This window comes from Bubalus kerabau, chromosome 10 (assembly GCF_029407905.1).
Source record: "Bubalus kerabau isolate K-KA32 ecotype Philippines breed swamp buffalo chromosome 10, PCC_UOA_SB_1v2, whole genome shotgun sequence".
Lineage (NCBI taxonomy): Eukaryota > Metazoa > Chordata > Mammalia > Artiodactyla > Bovidae > Bubalus > Bubalus kerabau.
Genome location: NC_073633.1, coordinates 6,457,715 through 6,470,245, shown reverse-complemented (window position 1 = coordinate 6,470,245; position 12,531 = coordinate 6,457,715).

Here is a 12,531-nt window from a genome sequence, read left to right as displayed (position 1 = left end):
ATCTGCCTTGTAAAGACGTAAATCTAGTACATTAAGCATCTCTGAAATTGTAAATTTTATGCTAGAATAGCCAGTATTTAAACTAGAGCAGATCTTAAACCTTTTGGCCACTTTAATTTTCTTCCCGGCTTATGAATTGGTACAAGTTGCTATAGCAACACTCTGCAGCCTTTTTCTTCTGCTCTTTGCTCATCAGCCTCTTCTCTCTAACTCCATCATGCAGTCTGGTGTGGCCCCGTAAATGACTGAAACCACCACAGCAGACCGGCTAGGGTCTCCCTGGTCACATTTCAAGCAGATGTGGGTTTGCTTGTTGAACCTCCTCACTTCACCCACTCAGAGCCTTGTTCTCCTCTCTGTTCATCTGATGCCCTTGACTACTGGTCTGACGCAGATTACTGTGTCCATATACTGACCCTACTTACCATTGAGCTTGACTTATAGTCTATTGTCTCCATATCTCTGAAAATGGTCTCTCGCTCAACTTTCCTAGAGGATATAGATGTGCCTCTTTTGTTTGACTCTGGATATTCAAGGACAAACTTCAGAGGGGATTGAGATATTCTCTTTCTTGTCTTTTTAATATCCAAAATACCTATACTTTTTATTAAAAAAAAAAACACTCAATTACATGCCAAGATGGGCCTCCGTACCACATATCTTGTATCCTTCAGAGGACCCATCCTGGCCTTTTGCACCTAGTGAAAGTGAAAGTGTTATTCGCTCAGTCATTACTGACTCTTTGTGACCCCATGGAAGCACATAAATAAGTTAATAAATAAATGAATGGATGGTTGACTAGTAGATATAGACTAGAGAAGAGCTAGTATTGTGCACAGGTGAAGGAGAATCTAATTTAAGAGGTACAACTTATTTCTTTCCTTCTATACAGAGTATCTAAGAAATATTTGATCATTAAGATTACCAGCATTAGTTGGAGTTACAATATTCGCATTTACAATAAAAATACAAAACAATACAATATTGTTTTATAACTTGGTTTACAATATTGTTACTATATTAGCTACCATTTGTAAGACACCTACTGTATATCAGACACTAACCTGGGTACTCTTTATAATTTTTAAGTAAGTAGCTCCAAAAATATGGAAGACGAGTGCTAGTATCCTTTTTTTATGGGTGTGAAAAGGTAGATTAGGCAGGTTCAGGGAGGTTAAGTAACTATGGATGATCTCTTAGGAAATAAGGAAGAGAGATGGATTTGATCCAATGTCCATTTAATTCCAAAAGTAAGATTTCACTTTCTCCTATACTGCCTCATTATTGAGGGAGTCACAAGAATATTCCCCTTAAAATTTGCAGGTGTTTTCAGGAGATGAAGAATTAGCGTGTTGTCTTTAATCTATTACCATAGACTAGGTGAGAAGACCTTCAAGCTATCACATAGCAGAAAGAACAATCTTGTATAGATAGAACTCAGGATAGGTTAATTTTGATGGGAGAAAAGGAAGTTTAAGAAGATTCAAATAGACATCTTCCCAGATTACCAGGGCGGCGGGGGGGGAGGGGGGTGAGTCTATATTTCAATGCACTATATGACCAAGGAATAAGATGAGGACACTAAATGGCCAGAAGAGACAGAGAACCAGAAGCCAAAAGAAGGAACTAACAGAAAGTAGGGTGGAAGAGAAGGGCTGGGTGCTGAAAACAAGATTTTCTGCTTCACAGGAGAGAAGGGGCAATTTCCAAGTTCCATTCTTTTCCCATCTCTGGCTCTGATTACAGGGATGGCACTATTACTACAAAAGACAAAAGGGCAGGGCAAGGGAAGGGGAGTAGAAGACATTTCACATTGAAATAACATCACCACTTAAAGTTACCTTATGATGGAGGAGGGCATCATAAATTCAAGTCAAGCCACAGATTTACTCTAAAAATTAAAAGCGTGCCCAGTTTGAATTAGGAGACAAATGGAATGTAACCATCCACAGGCATAAAAATGTAAGATTCTTCAGTGGTCAACAGCACTTTTAGATTTGAGTCCATTGGTAGAAAAAAATTTAAATGGAAATGACAATCAGGTGCAAAAATGGGCTCTAGGCTAAGGGCCACATTCCCACTTCAGATCCAGGGATCAGCATAAAGAGCCTTCTAAGCATAAGGACTGGTATGTCTTTAGCTGAAGCACTTACTGCAAAAGTGAGTTCTTGGCTTCTGTTCCTCTTTGCTCACAGAATACATCTCTAAGGCAGAACATTTCCATCTTAGGTGGTTAGGGAAGCTTAAGAAGTTTAAACATATTGTAACTTTCTCTGATATGAACTTAGGAACGTGCCCTAAAGTTGCTCTCAGGGAGTGGTCTTTCCATTTTTGTAAAAATCTTGCTCTTCTTGATTATTCTCTTGAACTATGTCCATGCATGAACAAAAGTCCTTTTAATTGTAAACATAGGCTTCCTGGTGGCTCAGATGGTAAAGAATCCACTTACAATGCAGGAGACCCAAGTTCGATCCCTGGAGAAGAGAATTGCTACCCTTCCAGTATTCTTGCCTGGAGAATTCCATGGACAGAGGAGTCTGGCTGGCTAGAGCTGGACACAACTGAGCAACTAACACTTTCACTTTTTAACTTTAAGACATAGATAAACAACCACTCAAACCAGGGCTACCAAATACCATCACTCCAGGCCGATGCCCTCAGATTACCCCTTTTGTGCTGGCTTTCTTGTTGATTGCTTTCTGTGGCCTCATCAATGATTATTCTTTCAAAGACTCCCTCTGGCTATTGAGTTGCACAATCAGGAAGCTGGACATGGTTGGGAGTTTACATCCCTCTGAGTCCTGAACCAGGGGCTGATGGTGCAGGGCAATGGAAGGCCAACATTCTGAGCTCAGGTCAAGAGAGCTCTGAGGTGAAGCTACCTTCCGTAGACTGTCTGAAATCACAACTTACTCTCCTCTTCTCTTACATTGCTTTCTCCACTTCCTTTCAACTTCTCTTGGGAGTACTTCCTTAGTCAATTACCTGCACGTGAACTGTCACTTCAGCATCAGTCTCAAGAGAACCTGACCTAAGACACCAGCCCAAATAAAAACTGGCTGGAGTGGCCTGGATAACACTGCAAGAGGTGATCACAGACACACACAAAGCACAGCCTCCTCTTGGGAACTGGAGCTCAAGAGCATTTGGGTACGAGAGCTTCTCTCTGCAACTGCAGCTCCATGGTTGCTATCGTGTGTTTGAGTGTGTGTGTGTTTCTTTTAGAATCTTTTCCAGTCCCCTCATCGCAGACAGCCTTCTCAAACTTCAGGCAGCCTTGCCCAAGGACACGGGTCAGAAGTATAAGACTGGCCACCTGGGTGTACATTTTCATCAGGGGTGCGCGTGTGCACACACACACACACACACACGTATGCAAAACTTGTTTAAGTTCTAAAGTGCACAAATGAATTAAGCTGAAGGGGAGCAGAAGATAGGTACAGATACATTAGCATATTACTGTAAATATTTTATATGTGAAAATACACTGATTATATAATATGGAAAATGTTCATGAGAACTGAACATCAGAGCTTACTAGTTTACTAGCCTTTCACATAGGCATAGCTACTTTGTAGTCTAGAAGAGATGAATGAGAAATATGCTTTGTTTCAAAAAGTATTTGTGTACAGGGAAAGTGAGTGAGAGGTTAACTGTGAACTCTTGCCTTCTCTTTCCTCCTTAAAGAGTATGAGTGAATATTCACATATATCTTGTGTTTTATGATACAGATAATTATTGAGGCAATTCAGAACTCTGTCTCCCAATCCTTCCCTCTTATCTTCTGCCAGGAGATGTGACACTGACCAATAGCAACATCTACCCTATGACTACGGTTTTAGAATCTTTCTGGCCCATAGTAACAACACAACCTAATATATCCCAACACATGCACATATAAACAAAATGTAAACATAATCAAAACAAATATTTGTGAAATAATACTTATTCTTCCTACCTCTGATGTGCTTTGTTTTCCATTGTTTTGTTATAACTGAGTCTATTTCATTTATAAAAATGCTAGCAGCAAGCAACTAAATTGATTTCAGGGCCCATTAATGGGTTGCAACTAGTGCCTTGGGACATTAAGGGCCTGCCTCTAAAGGCTAATATTACTAGAAGTGTTACCCCTTTAAGTCATTATCACCCACTAACACCTGGTTGTGCATCAGCTCATTGTTCACGTAAGAAATGTGTTCTGAGCACCTGCTCCGTGCTTGTCATTTTGCTGAGAGCCAAGAAAGACACAAGCAGAAAAAAGCACCCATCTTCACCTTTAAAATATCACCAGCAGGGTCCTTGCTTGCAAGCAGTAGGAGCCTATTCTGACTGACATAAGGAGCTATATACTATATAGTTATGAGAGTGTTGTAGATGATAGATAAAGAGACAGACGATAGACAGTAACTTTTCCAGGACCACCAGGAAAGAGAGAGAACCTCATAGAACGTTGTGTGGCCCAAGCTACAATCACAATCATACCCCAGCAGGGGTCCACAGCTGTCCCTGCTGGCACTCCACACTGCCAAGCCTGGACCCCAGTCGCTATCACTGGCCCATCGTCGGCATGCTGCCCTGAGACAGTCCAAGCGGTGGCCACAGTGGTCCTCCCCGGTCCCACATGGAATCTCCTATCACTGCTTCTCTGAGGCACCAGCTCTTGAAAAACAGTCTGCATTGACTGTACCTGACTGTTTGAACTTGGGCCGTGTGCCTTTGCCTGGTGACTTAGAAGTGAGATTCTAGACTCAGATTCCTTGGATTCGAAGCTTGGCTTGTCCATTTACTTGCTGCGCGACCATGAGCAAGTTACTTTGTCTCTGCGGGCTCCAGTTAGTCCCCTCCTGTATCCATTTGATAATGTGCGCGTGCTCGGTTGCTTCAGTTGTATCCAACTCTTTGCGGCCCTGTGGACTGTAGCCCACTCGGCTCCTCTGTCCCTACAGTTCTCCAGACAAGAACACTGGAGTGAGTTACCATGCCCTCCTCCAGGGGATCTTCCCAACCAAGGGATTGAACCTATCTTGTCTCCTGTGTCTCCTGCAATATAGGTGGATTCTTTACCACTGAGCCACCAGGGAAAACTAATTTGATAATAATGGTGCCAATTTCACAGGTATTAATGAAGATTACTAAATTTAAGACTATTATAGTTGGGTTATATATTATGATAGCTGTTATTAAGGATTATATGAGTTATTACTTGTCAAGTACTTAGAAGTCATATCTCTTAGTAGAAGGAGTTGGGAAAGGGAATATAGGAAACTTTTAGATTTTATCATATGAGATGGGTTCAGCCTCCAATCAAGACTCAAAAGATGGGGAACTTTCTAAACCACAGGATGGGCAAAGAAGAATGGTCACTAAGCTAGTAGAAACATTTAAAAGGACTTCCCTGGTGGTCTAGTGGCTAAGACACTGAGCTCCCAGTAGGGTGCCCAGTTCTGATCCCTGGCCAGAGAACTAGATCCCACATGCTGCAACTAAAAGTTCTCAGGCTGCAACCAAAGACGCCACATATGGCCACAAAGATTGAAGATCCTGCATGCTGTGACTAAGACCCAGGGAACCAAACAAACAAATAAGCTGAAATAAATAAAAAAAGGTGAGTTGAACAATTAGATCCCTGCTCCTGGAGGTCAGGGCTCTGTAGAAATGAAACCCAGAATAGGATGGAAGTGCAAGGACTATGGAGAAGGCAATGGCACCCCACTCCAGTACTCTTGCCTGGAAAATCCCATGGACGGAGGGGCCTGGTAGGCTGCAGTCCATGGGGTCGCTAAAAGTCGGACACGACTGAGCGACTTCACTTTCACTTTTCACTTTCATGCATTGGAGAAGGAAATGGCAACCCACTCCAGTGTTCTTGCCTGGAGAATCCCAGAGACAGCGGAGCCTGGTGGGCTGCCGTCTATGGGATCGCACAGAGTCAGACATGACTGAAGCGACTTAGCAGCAGGAAGGACTATAGAAACTGGACTGGGGAACGCTGGCTGCCAGAGACCTCTGTGAGGAGAGCTTCAAAGGAAAGGCAGAGCAGAGAGAGGAGAAGGCCCAGAGGCCAGAGACTTCCTTTCTGGACAATTTTGTGATGGACTCCTCCTGTTCTGCCCCGCCCTAAGATAATATGACACTCTCAGGCAGTAGTCTTCAAATACTTTTGCCCAAACATCCCCTAAAAGAATTTTGCAAACTATCTACATGCCACAGATTTCTAACATCTAGAATTTTTATCATAAATTTAAATCGTTGAAAATGTTGTGATTTCTGGCATACAATATACATGCTTTAAATATATTCCTCAAAATCTTGAAGCTTCAGATTTAGCTATTTTAATTTATAGAAACTGTGTATCCTTAAAAGGAAAATGGCAAAGTTCTCAGTTTCAAATCAATTAAGCAAAACAGACCATTTTTGTCAGCAAAAAAAAGTCTGACTTTATATTTAATTGAAATGCATATATTAATCTGTGTCTCTGGGTTAACCAACTGATTCTGAATTCAAGTTCTGAAAGAAATAGGGAAGGTATGGAGCCTTTCCTTGAGTCTGAAGCCTGAAGCAAATAATGTGTTTCTCCTTTCAGATCTTTCCACTAGAAGTTTCTCTTTATTTTCCTCACACAATGCTTCCTTATGAGCTGTGAAGTCTCAAATTCTCCCTTTGGCACCTTGACATTCAAGTCCTGAGTCCTGAGCAAGGCATCATGGTCAAATTTAGAATCAGTAAAGTGGAGGGAGGCAACTGTAAAAAGGGGGACAGAGAACCCATAGACCACAGGCTCATTCTCAGGTGGCCCGTTTAGGAAAGAACAAATGTAGACGTTAAAAAACAGAAGTTTATTCCTTAAAATGAACCCAGCTTACATAGTCACTGAAAAATCTCACTGGAGCATGTATTCCAGTTACAAACAAACAAACAAAACTTATTCTAGAGCTATATCTAATGCAGAACTCTTTATATGCATATTTTCTATTATAAGTATATTTTCCATTAGAGAGAGAGAGATAAATGACAGACAGACATAGATGTTCTTACCGAGAATCTGAGCCAATCAGGGCCAATATGGTAGAGGTGCTCCCACCCTCTCCACAACAAAAGGAAAAGGAACATTCAGCAAATGGTGCAACATTTTATATTACACATTTATTTCTGTCTTTGCCAGCAGCTTAACTTTCTTAGGGGGCCCTACAATGCCTTTGGTTCCAAATTAATCTTGACAAAATATTATATGTAATTGTGAAATAATGTGAATATTTTATGAAGTGCTCTGGTATTTAGAGCAAATATATGATCCAAACAAAGGCAAACAGAAGGATACTAAGGAATTTTGCCAATCCATTTTAAAGGGGAAAGCCAATGGGTTAGGGAGTCCCCAAGTCTCCACTCCCTCCACCCCCCTCCCCCGACCCCCCATGAAATCAGCCTGAGAGCTTCTGGAGCCAACACCTACAGCCACCTCTGCAGAGGCCTGGCTCCAATAAGGGACTTTCCTCACCACATCTAAGGAGCTTGTTAGAAAGTGTTAATCGCTCAGTCGTGTCCAGCTCTTTGCGGGTTACCCCATGGACTGTAGTCCACCAGGCTGCTCGTCCACAGAAATCTCCAGGCAAAAATACTAGAGTGGATTGCCATTCCCTTCACCAGAGGATCTTTCTGACCCAGGGATTGAACCCAGGTCTCCTGCTTTGCAGGCCGATTCTTTACCTGGGAGCTTGAGCTGGTAAGGAGGAGCTTAAGCTGGCCACAAATATTTAGACACTTTGAAGTTAAATTCCCCGATCACTGTCAAGTTGACTTTAAATAGAAATCTTCCTTTCCTTCTCTTAGCATGTGTATGACTGACACAATATTCTGTAGGAAATGAGAAATCTGCACACCAATCTTTATACATTTTCAGTTCAGGCAAAATCTTTAAGGAATTAATTATGTGTCTTGGATCTGCTGTTATTCAATTTGTCAAGGCAATTTCTGTGTGCCAGACAGAGTTTTCCACTCCCAGTCATTCACTTGCCCCCTGAATGATAGGGAAACAGAAGCCCTCAGAGACCTCAAAGCCAAATAAGTGAAAGAAAGAAAAGAAAGAAAGGCAGAAAGAGTGAGAGAAAGAAAGGGAAAAAAAAAAAAAACCTATTAAATGCAAAGTATCTAAACAAATATCTTTGTACCTAAGCAAGTTTAGCCTTTCTCCCAGGAGAAGATTATTTCTACTCTTTCCTCTTTCTTCTGTTCCCCTGAATTTGTCTTGAGAAACTGTCGAGCAATTGTAAAAACTCCATGAAATGACTAAAACAGAGCACAGATGAAACATGACGAATGAACTGCTGTGGAGATATGCTTTGGGTGAGCGATGCTGAAATCACCCTGAATAGCTCTGCAGGGCTCAGGATAACAGAGAGGCAAGAGCATCGGCCTATGGCCCCAGTGGCCTGCCGCAGTCTCTGAGCAAGAGCAGTGGAAGGAACGGGGGGTGTGAAAAGGCGGGCGAGCAAATGTACAACAATCCATGCAATACTAGACCTTGTAACACACATCTCAAAACTTCCCTTTAGATGTTAGACTCCCATAAGGACAGATGACAAATTTACTGTATCGGTTACTAAGACCAAAGGAGAAGACACAGCCCACTTTACTTCCCCAACAATGACATGATTCCCTTGTCAGTAGTGGCTTTAATCTCTGACCCCTCTCTTCCACCAACACTGAATATTATTAAAGATGTATTTTGAGATTATATTTTCTGAATTTTTACTTATTTTAACTAGAATGAGCATTATATTAAAAGTTACTGAGGGGCTACTTGGACTTGAGCTTCTGTCTAAAGTATAACCCTTTACATTCTACAGAAGAGGCACTCTTGTCCTGCTCACAAGGCATGGTGAAGACCGTCATGGAAGGAGATCACGGATCCAAAGCTAACTAACAGCTTATAGTGTTTCCCTCTCTTTCTTGCAAAGGGAACTCTTAATTTACTTCAGTGTCCACCTGAGGACAAGCTTCCTGATCTCTAGCTCAGGAACGCATCCCGATTTATGTCAGCCATTCACGGCAATGCCACTCCCCTTGCCTGTAATTTGAGTAGGTGATACAGTTCTGGTCAGGTAGTTAAGACAGGAAATCATTGAAGGCTTCCAGAAAAGGTTTTCTTACCCAAAAATCACGTCACAAGGAAGACAAAACCATTTTTCCTGCTGGATGTTATGACTGGATATGGTAGCCAGTACTTGTCCAGTCATCTGGCAACTCTGTGTGGGCCCAACTGGAACACAAAGTCAAGGCACCAAACGTGGCGGAACAGAAAGGGGAAAGAGTGCGGACCCTTGACCATGTCACAGAGAGCTGAGCTAAATAATTCTGGCACTGCCCTATCTTGCCCCTTCTCGTGTCCTTATTATTTCAACCTTCTGTATTGACTTTAAAATATGCTCCCATTCACTGATCTTCTTCCATAAATGACTGAAACCTAAATCTCCCCCCTTGATTTAGCAGACTTAGTGACTCACTTCTAAAAAATAGCATAGGGCGGAAGTGACAGTACACAACTTCAGAGACTAGATCTTAAAAGGGCAAAGGCTTCCTCTTCACTTTCTCTCTCAGAGCACTCGCAGTAGATGAAGCTACCGGTCATGTCCTGAGGACACTCAAGCAGCCTAAGCAGAGGCCCACGTGGTGAGGAACGGAGCTCGTCTGCCAACAGACATAGGTAAACCGTTCAGAAGCAGATCTTCCAAGCCCAGTCGAGCCTGAAGATGACGGAAGTCTCTGCCTATATCCTAACTGCGACTTCATAGAGACTCTTAGCCAGAACAATCCAGCTAAACCACTCCTGAAGTGCTGACTCATGCAAATGCTGATAGAATATCATTGTTGTTTTAACCACTACTTTGTTGGAGAAATTGTTATAAAAGAGTAGATAACAAAGATGCTTTTTAAGATTTAGTCTAACCTTTACAAAGGTATATTAATTGATAAAATGTTCTAAAAGTCTGCATCCTAAAGCCAGAGAATTACAGGGCCCTTCAGGGGTCCCCTGGATCATATTCCTCTTTCTTTAAAAGGGCATATGATACACTCTGAGACAAATAGATATCTCTCTCATATGACCTTCCAAAAAAGGAGATAATAGTTGTTCTAGGGCTTTACTTTTACAGTCATCTGATGAGAGGCCAAAATCCTCTAGCTATGATTAAACCAACTGCATCTTGATTAAACTGAATAGTATTTCCCAAATTTCTTATAGGAAAAGTATCCTGAATAACATTAACAGATATTCTACCCTCCCCCCCCCCCAAAAAAAAGAGAGAGAGAGAGAGAGAGGGAAGTGATAGCAATTCAAAGCATACACATAGTGTATTGAAGACTTTGGAGAAGTCTTTCTGCAAAGAAATCTGTTTAATTTTTGTTTAAGCCATAGTTTCTCAAATTTAGGGTGACTATAGACAGTCCTCAGGGCTTCCCTGGTGGCTCAGAGGTTAAAGCGTCTGCCTGGAATGTGGGAGACCCGGGTTCGATCCCTGGGTCGGGAAGATCCCCTGGAGAAGGAAATGGCACCCCACTCCAGTACTCTTGCCTGGAGAATCCCATGAAGGGAGGAGACTGGTAGGCTACAGTCCATGGGGTCGCAAAGACTTGGACACAACTGAGCAACTTCACTTTCTTTCTTTCTTTCTATAGACAGTCCTCTAATTCTCCTTTCTTCCAACAAAAATACCTATGATAATCTCTTGAGACATAAATGTTCTTTAGGATACAGAGAAACATGAGAGTGGATGAGAAAGAGAGCATCACAATACACTGAATGAATGTATTAACATGAATGATCAAAATAATTCAACACTATACTCAAAATACCACAGCCATCCTACGGAGATACAGTCACATCCATTATCTGAGTAATTCAAAGTGTCTAAGTTTAGACTTAGATCTCAAGTCAGAAATGGTATAAGAATTAGCAATGTGCAATGTGCAAAATAGGACTCACGCACATCCAGAAGTCCAAACTTTCAGATTAGTTTCTTCTTTCCATTAAGCAATAAAATGTTGCTTTCTCCTTTAAAATTTTTTATTTTAACATTTCAGGAGAATTTTTCCTCTCAAATATTTGGCAAAGGAAAAGAACTTCTTACAAAGATTGCTAAAATATTGATATCTGGTCTATAAAACCCCAAATTCACATGCCGGTGCTGCTAAAATGTCAAATAATTCACTAATGACGCAGCCACTAGTACCAAGGCTGGCAGTGTCAGCTCCTGGATTCTGTCCTGTTAAGCCCCAAGTCAGTTCAGTCCAGTCACTCAGTCACGTCTGACTCCTTGCAACTCCATGGACTGCAGCACACCAGGCTTCTCTGTCCATCAGCAACTCCCGGAGCCTACTCAAACTCATGTCCATTGAGTCAGTGATCTGGGTTAAGCCCCAAAGCCAAGTGAATAAAGCCCCACACTCCTGAGTAAGTAGGAAGATCACTCACAGGAGTCAGTCAGGCTTCCTCTAACCAGACAAGGTCCCATAAGGTAAATGGTTCTGTCCTGGGGCTGGGCCAACCTTTTATGCCCAGAATACCTCTGACCTCCTAATTATACCTTTGAAGGAATTTCTTTACCATTTAAAAATCAAATCAGGATGGGGAACACGTGTATACCTGTGGCAGATTCATGTTGATATATGGCAAAACCAATAAAATTAATTAAAAAAAATCAAATCACCAACCCTTTAAAACTCTTTAGAAATGGGATCTGTGGAAATGAATATATTCAAGCAGGTACGTGAGAAGCCCCGCTTTTCTCCTCCACCGCCTGGCTCTCCATCTTTGATACTTGTAGTTGGCCATCATGCTCGCCACTCAGGAAAGGGAGACTGCTTTTTTCAGTCTTGTCCAGGAGAGGACATGAATGCTTTTCCTTAGTTCCATTAGTAGCAATTTCCATGTAGGAAAAGGAACTCCAAAGAAAAGAAATGGAGTAATTACAGAGCAATCTTTGAGTGGTCAGCTTTTGAAAGGATGCTACAACTGCTCCAGTCTTAATGGCTGGTAAATCTGTTTGGACATTTTCCTGGTTTCTTCTATTAGTTAACCCATTAACTGGTTAATCCATTGCCTATAATCCTTTATTGAGAGAGGATGTTACCGTCTTGGTCAAGGATGAAATGACTACATTCTTTCTCATCCATACCATCACTCGCAGTAGTTCAAGTTCCATTTTTTGTTTGTTTGTTTATGAAAGATTCCTCATCTGCAGCTTTCCTAAATTCCCATATCTGTTGGTCAGCCAATCCATGAAGGGCATTGCTCAATCCTAGAATTTCTGAGAACTTAAGAACACCTGCACCAATTTTTTTCCTTTTGGCTTGCTTGAGGGAAAGATGGACATCACATCACATGGTAGACTGCGTTCCTAAATAGAAACCATAGCTACTAATCTTTTAACTGAGACAGTCTCAGAAACCAGAGCGGGTCCATGGAGTGGAGTCACACAGAACCTAAAAAGACCCAGGGTTTTTAGACTGCTTCCCCCCATGACATGAGGTCAGGCT